This window comes from Sinohyriopsis cumingii, chromosome 7 (genome assembly GCF_028554795.1).
Source record: "Sinohyriopsis cumingii isolate HCF-2022 chromosome 7, ASM2855479v2, whole genome shotgun sequence".
Lineage (NCBI taxonomy): Eukaryota > Metazoa > Mollusca > Bivalvia > Unionida > Unionidae > Sinohyriopsis > Sinohyriopsis cumingii.
Window position 1 is genome coordinate 136,705,206 of NC_142967.1, and position 12,969 is coordinate 136,718,174.

General features: G+C 36.3%; 1 long non-coding RNA gene across 1 annotated transcript; it reads right to left on the minus strand.

Moving 5' to 3' along the window:
- Nucleotides 1–7,263: 7,263 nt before the first annotated feature.
- Nucleotides 7,264–8,812, minus strand: LOC149796209 (uncharacterized). The gene is made up of 3 exons (XR_016422170.1): nucleotides 8,595–8,812; nucleotides 7,773–7,845; nucleotides 7,264–7,458 (listed from the first exon to the last, which is right to left on the minus strand). It is a non-coding gene; the product is annotated as an uncharacterized LOC149796209 (long non-coding RNA).
- Between the last annotated feature and the right edge of the window lie 4,157 nt (nucleotides 8,813–12,969).

The window sequence follows — 12,969 nt, forward strand, 5'->3', positions numbered from 1 at the left end:
TTGTCTCAATACGTCAATGTAAAAATGTTAGACATAACAGCAGCGCGTATTCAATATTAGAGGGGCTTGGGGGATGAGAGTGGTATAGCGGTTTTGAGGACATAGAGAAACAATAGACGATAGTAACTTATCCCCCACTCAATATATGAAAAAATTACTTTTCTTTAGAAGGGAACAATGAGAACCTCCACAGCTTAGTTGTTATTATAATTCCAGGTTTTTGTCTAAGTTCATGTCTGTATCATCAAGACTTATTTTAACTCATCAAACAAATGCTATATATTACATAAGGTAATATTCGTACAGTTTTCATATCAAATTTATCTGACATACACCTGCATTCCCTCCCCCCCCCCCCGCCATTTTTCTTCTTTAAACTCAATGAATTGGATTGGTCATAGTGAAGTCCAATTTTGCCTAACAATCAATGTACTTATTAGCAATGAGATTTTAGTGTCGGCATATGTGCAGAACTACATAACTATTGCCAAAAGTTTCCGATCTGATGCGTCATTTGCATTGTCATAAATTATGTATTTATCTAATTATTTATATTTTTAATAAAGGTTAGGCTCTGTAGTTTCGTACTTTGCACAGGGGTCGATATTCTTCAGAGACTGACAAACTGGGAGAAAGCCAAACGAAAACTTCGTATAATTTTTTATAATATATTTATTGCAGTTTCAGAAGTTTGTATTATCCACTCTTGCAAAATTAATTTTAACCGTTTAAATAGCTGCTAATGTTAGTGAACCTAGGACTAGTTCCAGCTGAGTGGAGTAGATGTCGGTCAGCTGTCTGCTTTTACGTAGCGTGCTGTTTCCGCAGCACCACATGTACAAATTTCAGACAGAACATCAAAGTTTTACTTGCATTGTCTCCAGTGTGTTTGTTGCAAATGCACATGATTTCGTCTTGTAGCTCTCTTTTCAGAATTATGTAATAATTGTGTATGGGATCGATCAGGAAAAAGCAGAGGCTATTATTGTCTGATTTAATTCTCGAGTGTATATTTGAAATATTTAAGTTTGGAGCATAAACAGTCCTTTTGGATAATCATCATGTATATCTTCCACACAATATTATCCGTTAGTACAACAGTTGCAGTATACCGTGACGTATGGCCATGATAGAAGGTTCTGATGTTGTTACATTTACTCTGAAGAAGGAGAAAATTTGTTCATGATGTTCTGAACTAGTGAAGATAAACTATGATTTTGGGGGGTGTTCATAAAAAGTTAGCTTGGAAAACTAAAATCCAGCAAGATTTACACACTGTCCCGGTTTTCTGTTGACCTGAATATCCATTTGCCATATTTTCATCTGTATTAGGCCTGACCGTATATACAAAATTAAAAAACAATATCGATGTCTCGCTGAATGGAATTGCATCAATGATGATGATGATGATAATGATAACGACGACGGCGATGATGGTAATAATGATGAAAATAGGTACGTATATGAAGAAGAAAAGAATTATTGCATTATCTTCTCATCTAAATTACATGATTATGACGAGAAGGAAGAAGGCACAAGAGAGAAAAGGAAAGAAGAGAAACATAAGACCTAAAATTCGTAATAAATATTTAGGAATATTAATTTGCTGAAGTTTCATGTACAAATTACTTTGACAAAAGTATGTGCTGAGAAACATAAATATGGAAAAAAGCAAGTCTGAAACCTGATTATATTTGAACAATGCTGGGTTTTTTTCCAAACATATAGGCCGTCATTTATCCATCTGATGTATATTTAGCAATGCGGATCCCGTGTTAAAAGTCTGGTGTGGCTACAAAATGCAATTCTACATTGGAATCATGTACACCCTGATCAAAAGTTGTTATAGAGAACTGTTAATCTCGAACGATACGGAGCTTTTCCAAATTAAAAAGAAAACATGTACGAAGTAAATATTTTTAATTTTGAAGTGCAGCAGATGTTTTGGGTTTTAACACCAAGTTCCAGTATAACTTATCGATCAAATAAGTAAAATACAAGCTATCAATCATACGTTATCAATCGTGATGGTCATGGAAACATGCATGTTCAAATTGTCCTTGAAAGTACCGTGCGAACTTGCTAATAAGTAGCGTCCAAGTGGAAACAACAAAGACACTGATATGCAGTTATTAATTTGACGTAATGTGTCATTGAAGACAGATAATTGAATCTGTATGTTATTTATCAATTGAGAATATTTGTAAATAAACATAATTAACTTCCCAATAAGACGGCGATTAGAAAAACATTTTAAAGTGACACGTTTAAACATGTTTGATGTTCTCCAATAAGACACTGATAAATGCTTCTTCCTTCGATGGAAATACAATAAACATTCGGATAGAAAGGTACATTCTTCTATTAGAATTGAGCAATATGTACATATTTTATATTTTATGGGAGTCTTGTTTTTGGTTTACCCCAATCTGCCGGTTTATGTTTCAAATCTGTTTGACACTATGGTCTTAAACTAAGTAAAGAAAAGAACTGAAACCAACAAGTTTAGTAAAATTCAACAAATAATGTATTTCTCACGAATATACAGTAAATAATTATTAAAAAAAAACTAACAGTATTATGAACTGAATCCAAAAAGTCCCAAACGTTATATTACAAGTCCAAAACTATTGAGTACACCTAGTGACTTTCAGTGGTGTTCCAAACCAAATCTAGTCTTGAATAGCTTTGACCAATCAACTTTCATCGCATGACCCGCAAGTGAAATTACCGATTATTTTTTATACACATAATGAATTAAGAAGATCATTTTTTTAATGTTATAGGGGGTTTCCCTGACTGTATAACAATATCGACCTTAAATCTCAAAAATATTTTAGGAAAATGTTATCGAACACAGTAACGATGAAACGTAACAGTACTCGACTGCCCTCTATGCGAAATTTATACTTTTGAACATATTTTAATAATCGACCTTTATGTTTATAATAAATTATGGTCACAAGGTCACTTACAATAACAGAGGAATCAGATTAGGTTTGTTAATAGAGAGTATGGTGTGAATCTCGGAGGTCTCGAGTTCGAATCCCACATACGACATTCTTTTTCTCTTTCACTGCCTTACTAACCTGTCACAATCAAGGGTAGCCGTTTTACTTTAATATCTACATAAGAAAAAACTTTTGATTGTACAGTATAAAAAAGACAAAAAAATATATTTGCAGTAGGGCCTACATCAAAGTTTTGTGTCTGTGTGATAATACAAAATAAATTACGTACTGATCTCACATGCTTACAGGTGTACCCGGATTCGGAAATCAGGGCTTTATAAAAAAATAAATAAAAAACTGATACATGCGTCAGTTGATGTCACCATTTAGGACAAAATGTTTAATCGACAAAGCACATTTTGTTCTTTTTGTAAATTTAGAACCCGTATTAACATTGTAGCTTCCGACTAAAATCTATTTCTTGTCATGAATCTAACCTTCTTGAAACTATATCTGATATAAAAAGAACTGTATCATTTTACAGACTCGTGATATTTCTTTCCCGCGCTATCTTTGACATTTAAAGGTGGAATTATGTGGCACCTGTTCAAATAGGTTCAATGACGGTCGAAAGGAAATACATGAAGTAATGGCCTTCTTGAATGTCTGCTATATTTTTTCTTTAATAGACCGATTACTGTAGTCTGCATGTAACTTAAATATCATAATTTTGTGTTTATGGCTTATCGATATTTATAGTCTCTAATGACCCCGCTCTTATCTCTTTTAGTTCCACATGTGGGATCAGATAAAAATCTTATGAACTTGTAACCATTTTTCTTCCATTTGACGTAAGATTGAGGATTAGTACCTCTGCTTTTATCTTTCTATCTATATACAATACGAATTATATAAACTTAGTACAATTCTTAAGACTTAGAAAAATACATCATCTAAAGTATGAACATTAAAGACGAGTGAGAGAAACGAAAGAAAACTGGCAATGGGTGAGGCGGAAGGCAACCAAATTCTCTTACGTGACATCCGCCTTCGAAGTAATAAAAAATACAGGTTTTCATGTATTGTCATTTTTTTCGTGGTTCGAAATTATCGGGGAATGTTTTAGTTACCTGTTGTAGTGCGTAAGAGGAAGCAAATACCAGAAACCACACTAAACCCATTCATGCTTAACAAATTACGTGTATCATTAAAGGTTGTTTAGAGGTCAAATGGTTGTTACAAGAAGCAGGTCAGCATGTATGCGACAAAACATACAAAGCGGGATTTGTTGATTTCTACCAAAAAGCTAGAAACGGAAAAATAGCACATTGATAACCCTAGGTTGGTGATCGCGGCTACGAGAAAAGGATGAAATAGAAGTCTCGGAAGTCCGTTGGAGAAAGGCAGTCAGTATTATATGTCATGGAGGTGACGAATGCAGCGAATGTCTGGTAGTATTGGCGGCGCTGATCTGCAACTGTCTGATAGAACACTACACCTTACAGAAGCAGACTGGATTCACCTTATCACAATCAAGGGATGTCATCGACCCAATGGTACCAAGATAACGCTTCAGACGGTGGTTCGAGCACCAGTCAACTTACAAAGATTTTTTCATTCCCACTTCAAACAGTCTTTTTAAGCGATAAACGAAAGCTCAAATTGCCGAAGGCTCTTTCATTTTGGCTCGGAATAGCCGTTCCGATCAGAACTAGTTAACTTCAAACTTTAATCATTCGCCACCGTTTCTTAAAACAAACTGCTCGATAACCTCGCGTGAAACAACACAAGATCACTAAACCTTTTAAAGTTAACGTACATCGCGTATGGTTTTATTTCTTTTTGTACAGGAAGAGTACACTTAGCACATCAAATTCTAAATATAGGACAGAGTAGGTAAATTTTAACTAAACAAACTGAGTACACCTGGTGTCTCAAATATAAATGTGCTGCCGTTCGTTGCCTTCGGACTAACATTACCCAAAACTTGACAGTAAGCATTAAATCGAAAATAATGGTTTGTGTACATGTTTAACGAGTCACATATGGTCCAATGATCAAAATGCGACTTTATCCAAAATCACTCAGTTGCAGGTTGACTTTGGAAGGTGTTCTAAAAATGCTTAAATATTTAGGTTTAATGACACAATTTAAAAACAATTTGTATATTCTTCTTATTAATAAATTAGCGGACGATGGTTTCATTGGGTTAAATGAATGCAAGTGGAATGACCAATAATAAGCTAAATTTGCCATTGTGGCCTCGTTACATTAAATATTTTGATCTATCACTCATTGATTCAATGAATATACTGCCAAGACATCCTCCAGTTTATACTTCTTTCAACATAAATAATTACTGTTTTGTGCTATACGTACGGTTACTAAGTGCATTATACAAGAGAACGGAAACGGAAACATTTGTTTAAAAACTAATTCATTTGGAGGCTCTCGGTGACCTGCGCCACTAACCCATTAATATAAAGCAGCATTCTTAATTTGGGTGATCTAAAAAGCTCCTCGGCAACGTTGTAATGCAGGAGCCTAAGTTTAGGTGGACTGGATATCGGGTGCATTAACACCTGTAGTAATGACATAGAAAGCTTGAAATCAATCATGATACAGAAAGGTAGAATGAGCCATCACATTGAAACTTAGAAATCAGTCATCACTTAGAAAGCTGGAAACGAACAATGACATAGAAAAGTGGAATGAACCAATAAGTGGAAACTTGGAAATCAATCACGACTTAGAATGCTGCAAAGAAATATTTTATGATATAAAAAAAAACTGAAAATCAATCATGACATTGAAAGCTGGAAATAAATTATGACATGGAAAGCTAGAAATTAATTATGACTTACAACATAGATTTCGTTCTATCCAAGTATGTATGAAAATTTTACCGAAACGGTACACCTTACACTGATTTATAATACATAATAACACAACAGTATGGTTTGAACTGATCCTTTACTTGACACAGAACACATTGTTTACCCACTCCATATTTTGAACATTTGCTTTCCATTACTGAACTTTCTACATAGCCAAACAACGATCACCACCACATGCGAAGGAGAAAAGCCCTCTACAAATATAAGTGAATTACATTCGTTGATGCTAAGTAGAAAATACTAATTGCAATCCTCGTCCAAATGGATGTCCGAGTGCACATGCGGTCACTAACAAACGGTCACGTGAAATTATTAGCGCGTGGTTAACTTGTGTTTTTTGACGAGTAATACACGACACCTCCCTAAGCTCCGTCGCTTGTACAGCATGTCCAGCCTGTGAACGTCGTAGATAAATTTCAGCGAAATTGCGGAGGGAGGTCAATGATATGTGTCTTCTTTGTCAGATTTTCACTCAAATTAACTGCAACAGGGCAAAGAACGTGCATCTTGGGCTCCATACCGATTTCAAAATGGTTTACATTAACGACTGTATAACTGCAACCGAAGTGGCAACAAATTAATGCATTGCTTTATACAATAGTTTAAAAATCTTGATATGCACATGCACGTATTCATTGTCTAATTGTTCTGTTACAATATTATGTGGCAAAATATGGTTGGAGCTTGCGTACTTATTTTCTACCCTGTACAAAATATGAAATAAAGATTCGCAAAGGAGTAGTTGTGAAAACATTTTGCTTAGAGGAGAACTAACGCGTATATAAAAGTATTCGAATTAAACATGAAAACCTTTCACCAATATGCGTCTTAGATATGTCCCATGACGTCTGTTGCAATCTGAATAACAAGGTTATAAAATACAAATTTACATTGCAATGGATGCATTGTTATATGTTGAGGAAATGAAATATGTGTAATTTAAAACAAAAATGAAATTAATAATAAATCCCAGTTACATGTGCTTCTTTTGTTTAAGGACTTTCGGTCCGAGCATAGTGAATACGTAATGTCATTTACTTCTGTATGCAATAGCTTTATCTTAGAACATACATTTTACTGAACCTAGTAAGCAGTCATGGATGGCGACAAATGTATTACTTTATTCTACTAGAATTCGTCCTCAGGGATTGAAAATGCTATTTGGTTCAAAATGTTTAATATTTTATAATGGCAAGAGCCGTGTTTTAAGCTTGTTTCAACGCTGTAGCACTGACAAAATATGGAAGATAGAGGGAAAACTTTTGGTACAAGGGAGAGAACTTTAAAGTCAAACACTGCTTTTGCACGAGACTGGATTGTGTGTGTAAATCATATCATTATAAACCAATGACCGCATCACAAAAGACAAAATATCACGTTTCGTTTGTGTTACTAACATAATAACCATGTTCATATTTCATTTCAAATTAAACCTTTATTTCGGTACACGTATATAATAGGTATTATTAATATAACTTTTAGTTTCCCTTATTTTGTTGTATTATTTATTGGTGTAATTTGGGGGTATCTAGTATACAGCTTGGCTTTACATCAGATGTGCGTCTCTCAACAATCTGCTAGCTCCTCTTGGTCATTTTCGCTTCCTGGACCTAAGAGATAGATTGGAAATAAAAGAAGAATAAAGTCAATAACAGTTTTAGTAGTTCTTTTTTAAATATAGTTTATAGCTAATTTATTACACTTTCATAAGTTAGTAATTTAAGTTCAAATTAATATTTAATTATTTTAACAACTGCTAATAATTGTGCACTTTGGACTAGTTCAAGTTCATTTCTCGAGCACATTGGAACAGCCTTTTCAATAAAAGACCTTGTATATAATAGATATTATTTAAATAAGTTTAGTTCCCATCATTTTGATGTATAAATGATGTGTGTAATTTTGGGTTATAGAGTGTACATACAGCTTGGTCTTGCTTCAGATGTGCATCTCTCAAAAGTCTTCTGGTTCTGCTTTGTCATTTCCGCTTCTTGGACCTAGGAAGTAAATTTGAGAGAAACAAAAAGCCGAAAGCAGGTTTAAGTTCTTTTTCAGAATAGTTTCATTCATTTATTTCACTTGTTATGTTTGTATTGTCTACTCTGGCAAAATTCATTTTCCCTATTTAACAACTGCTAAGGTTGGTGCGCTTTGGACTAGTTCAGGTTCATTTCTCAAGCACATGGAACAGCTATTTCAATCAGCTGTATGCTTCCGAATAATGTATATGAAATCATTTCCGCCACTGTAATGAAAGTAGAGCAGAGATATGCCAACAATCGCTCCATTGGAAATGCTCGCGACTTTCACTTTATACCAGTCCTGGTTTCAGAAGTACATATAATAGTTGTAAAACGGAACCATATTATGTTATAATTTAAATGGAGGGATCCTTACCCATATTTATTAATAATGCTACAGTAAGTTAACCGGTGCGGAAGATGTACAGAAAATAGCACTAAAAAATGGAAGCGAAAACATAAAAATACATAGCAAACCGTAATATGAAGACAAAGTCGAGTATGGAAGCGCTGTAAACAAAACATTGTACAAGCTGATCAAGAGTCTACCTGTACAGTCCGCCATCATACCATACCACTGCTGTGAAACATTTGACCTTTGGTCGCAAGGTAAACAAGTTGAGCAATTACATCAAAACATGAATAATAACGATTTCTCCAAAGTATGAAGAAAATGCATCACGGTGCTTAGGAAATAGAAGCAAATGAAAAAACGTGAACCATACCGTTGCTACATCAAACTGGAATTCTCCGACGGTGTATGTATTCTATTGTAATCATGGTTAGGAAGAAACGGTATCCAGATTCACTTTCTAATGTACATCATCCAAATCGATAACAACTTTACACATTATCGTCGAAACTCCGCTCTGATTTCTTTATTATTTCACCCTCTTTCTATAAGGGGAAAACATACGTGGAAATATCTCTGGTGAGAGAGAAGAAAGAGATAGATGAAAGCTCTTGAACGTAATTTACAACAGGTAACTTCCAAGATTATAAGTGGCTATAACAGTATGCGTACAATTTCTTTGCGAATGAATAGTGTTACACGACACCATTGATAAAAGGCTGTGAAAGCGCGGCGAGATAGGGACCACACTGTACCTTTCTTGCTTAGGATAGATAGCACACATACTGTGACCTATCAGATGTTTAAATGATCTTTTAAATCTTATTAATCTTATTAATCTTATTTATTTATTTATTTATTTATTATCTTTGATGGTTATTAAGCAAATCATTTAAATACCTTAAGGTCTCTCTCTCTCTCAGCCAATCAAATTACGTGCCATAATAGGGTCATTATACTGGATTTACAAGATAACAATAATAAGAGATAGGGTCATGCTGTAATGTTCTTGTCCAGGTGCAAGCTCGCATACTGTGTTCTATTTGGAGTTTATCTCTCTCTCTCTCTCTCTCTCTCTCTCTCTCTCTCTCTCTCCATTAGTCAGTCGGGCTGTCAGGTATATCATTTGATCTACCGTTAAATTTACGTATGTACGAGCTATATTTGTATTGTGATACAGTTAAAAATGCTTAAGGTTTTGTTGTTAGATCAAGGACTCACTGACTGCACAGTTTGCTTGTTTTTCTCTTGAGTTCTTCGCGTAGTGTCATTCTATACTCTCTGTTATTTCCATAATGAAGCACTCATATTTTAACGATTTATGAAAGTTTGGTCATGCATATTTGTTTAATAATTCGTCTCTGTGGATGAAACCGTGTCTAATTATTCTGGATCTGTAGAATATGATATATTTGACATTGAGGCTCAACGCTATCTGCTCGTTTCGAGAATCCATCTGATAACTCCCAAGACGTGTGTGTGTGTGTGTGTGTGTGTGTGTGTGTGTGTGTGATTTAGATTTTTAACGTAGCTTTAACAATTTTTCACTGTTATCACTACGATGTCTTCCGTGTGGCAGCTTAAATTAACGTCTAGCACTGGGGCATCATGCCGCAGATATGTAGCATGATATTCCACCCAATCCCACTATCCTGAAACCAGGCCGACCAGTCCTAACACTAACCTCTTAATGCTGAGTGCCTAGCGAGGCAGCTGTTAGTACCTTTTTTCAAAACCTTTGGTATGACTCGGCCGGGGTTCGAACCCACGACCTCCCGCATCTGGGGCGGACGCTCTAACTACCAGGCCACCGGAGCGGTCCCCAAGACGTGGGCCATCGTGAATTTCTCTATGAGTATATGGGTCAAAGGTGTTTATTTTACAGTTTGGTTTGTGGGGAGCAACTCATGCAGTCGACCCTACTTGTTGATATAGGAGAGTCAGTTTGTACATAGATCCATGGTATTCTCTGTACATTTGGAGTCTCCTGCTGCCACCAGAATAATGTATTCATGTGACCTATATCGGTACACTTTCCACCAGAAAAGGGAATTTATTGTGCGGAACCACTTACGGTTGAACCTTCATTACCGAAATAGGAGAGTCAGTTTTTCTTCGGGTAGATACATCTATAGTGCCATCGGTGCAATTAGTGTCCTGTACTGCCTCCAAAAAAATATATTGTGGACCACATTCATCGGCAGACTTGTCACCAGAAAAGGGAACGTCCTGTGCGGAGCAGAAACAGGATAACCATTGTTAATGTCCCATATCTCAATAGTTCTATATGTTGTTGAATGTATTCTTTTCGTGCTGGAGTGATTATTCCAGAAATTATCCTTTTCTAGTAAAGTAAGTATCATTCACATTGAAGGTTTTCATTCCAATTTCTGTTATGATTATTCGAATCTGCAGACATGTCATAAATCTTTTGTTTCCTCGAAGGACCAACTCTCTCAGGCAAAACGGTCTTCATTATGTCTGACAACTCTGTGGTGATGTCCTACCTCCGCAAACGCTGAAGGAGCACTAAATTACACGATCTGTTTGTTCTGATTTGGCAGTTTCTACGTTGGTGCGACAACCTCCATATCAACGTACAAATCAGATATATTCTCGGCAGACTCATTGTCTTGACCGACACTCCATCCCGGAAAAGTCAGGTCATTCACACAGAATTGTTCTTTTCCATCAATCGGTCTTTATTCGGATCTTCACACTTTGGGGCGTCCGATGCTTGATCTTTTTGCGACAGGGTAGAATTACACGTTGCCCGCTTTTATCTCTCTAATTCCAGAACCAAAATCTTTGACCGTGGACTCTCTTTCAATCAGTTGGAATGGGTTTTGTGGGTTGCCTACCCTCCCATGGTCTTGGAACCAAAAATAATCCAGATGTTACGGGGTCAGAAATATAAGGTGATTCTGATAGCCCTCTCAGACTGGACAAGTCCTGGGTTTCCAATCTACTCGGTCAGGAGAAAGGTATACCAAGGAACCTTCTGGACAACCCAAATCTTCTCAAGCAACCACGGTAATGGGTGTTACATCCCTACCCAGATGTCTTCTTCTTTGCACGTGGCTCCTGTCAAGACAGCCTTGCCAGGCAAATAATTTAAATCTTTGAATGTGAAGAGAAGCTCGGAAGCAAGAAAACCTTGCAATCTGAAGGCTTACAGGGTAAGTGGCTTGTTTTTAGGGAATGGTGTCATATTAATAACATCGTCCCTCTGAGTGCTTCAATCTCTGGACTGGAAGAAATTTTTCTCTGGCTTTTCAAGGAGAAATAGTTGGCCGCAATTAATACAAAGACCACCGCTCCATTATATCTGAGACATAAGGCATAATGGTAAACGTGATATCGGGCGTGATCAAGATCTATCGGATCTTTTAGCCAAATTTGATCTCGTTCTACTAAAATGCTTCACTCTCTATCCAAATTGGATTTTTTATCATGGCATAAATCAAATAAATTCGAGTATTTAGCCCACACTTCGCTAAAGTAACTTCAGGTCAAATCGGATGGTTCTGTGATCCTCTTAGCACAACCAGGCGTTGTAGCCAAAACTAGGTTTGTTCCCAATCAAAGAGTGGCCATTCGATCGTTCACTGCTATATACAGGTCTAAATCAGCGGCTATGCAAGATCCTGTTTACGCACACAGGTGCTACTTGAAACGCAGAGAGAATTGGCACTTGCAAGTGGCTCTTTCTTCCGGCGAAAGCCGGGGAAAAGGATACCACCCTTTAGGCCCTTGCTTCGTGTCGATAATGGGTTATACGCTCGGAGTGCTCGTTGGTCTCAAAAGATTAGAGTCGTCTCATGAAGATTACCGCCCATGAGATTAGAGCAATTTCTGCGAGCATTGCGTTCGAACGTATCGTTTAGACGCGAGATATGGCAGAAGATGTTAGCTGGCATGCATAGTCAATCTTTTCGAGTGTCTGTCTCTGGTAGATCCGTTGGCAGCAGCCCAGATGACCACCAAACCCAATTAAAACTATCAACACAGCTTATCAGATTCTCTAGATTCGCAAGGGAAATTTTATAGGGAAGAAGATTTGAAAAGTTATCTTCTTAGCCATATGTTAGAGTCTTAGGTCAAGTGACACTCGGTTTTAATGCTTATATTATTAAAAGAACTGGTTGTCTTTAGCAGGAGGAATCAAGCCATCAATCTAGAAAAGGATACCCGTTGTTTTGACAATCTGAACAGAAAGAAAGCGTTTTTCAACCTTACATAACAAGAAATCTTAGCCTCATACACCAGAAATATTTACTTTAAAAGATGTAGGAATATATCTTAGAAATCATATTCTCAGCCAAAACACTCGCCATCTAAGCAGAAAGATAACCAACACTTTCTCGTATATCAAAAATGATATATGAACATTGGACCTATCAATGGGTAAAACATTAGACAGTGTGCTTGCTATAGTGTTTATCTCTATGAGAAATGATTTTGTCTTATTTAGGCGCTAAGTGATTGTCAGAGAGAGAGAGAGAGAGTCACAATTGTTGTTTACTCCATCCTTCCTTAATAAGCTTACATTAATGGTACAGATCGAAACAAGGTAATGTTTTCGGTACACATTGTTTAGCCAAGATTACAGACAATGCAAGCTGGCAGTATAACTGTTCATTCATTTGACAATTTTGCAGTATAACACTTTTTTTCAGAAAAGGTGTACAAATGATTTTCATGTTATTTATTTACTGATATTCGCAACTGAATAGATTTATTTGCAT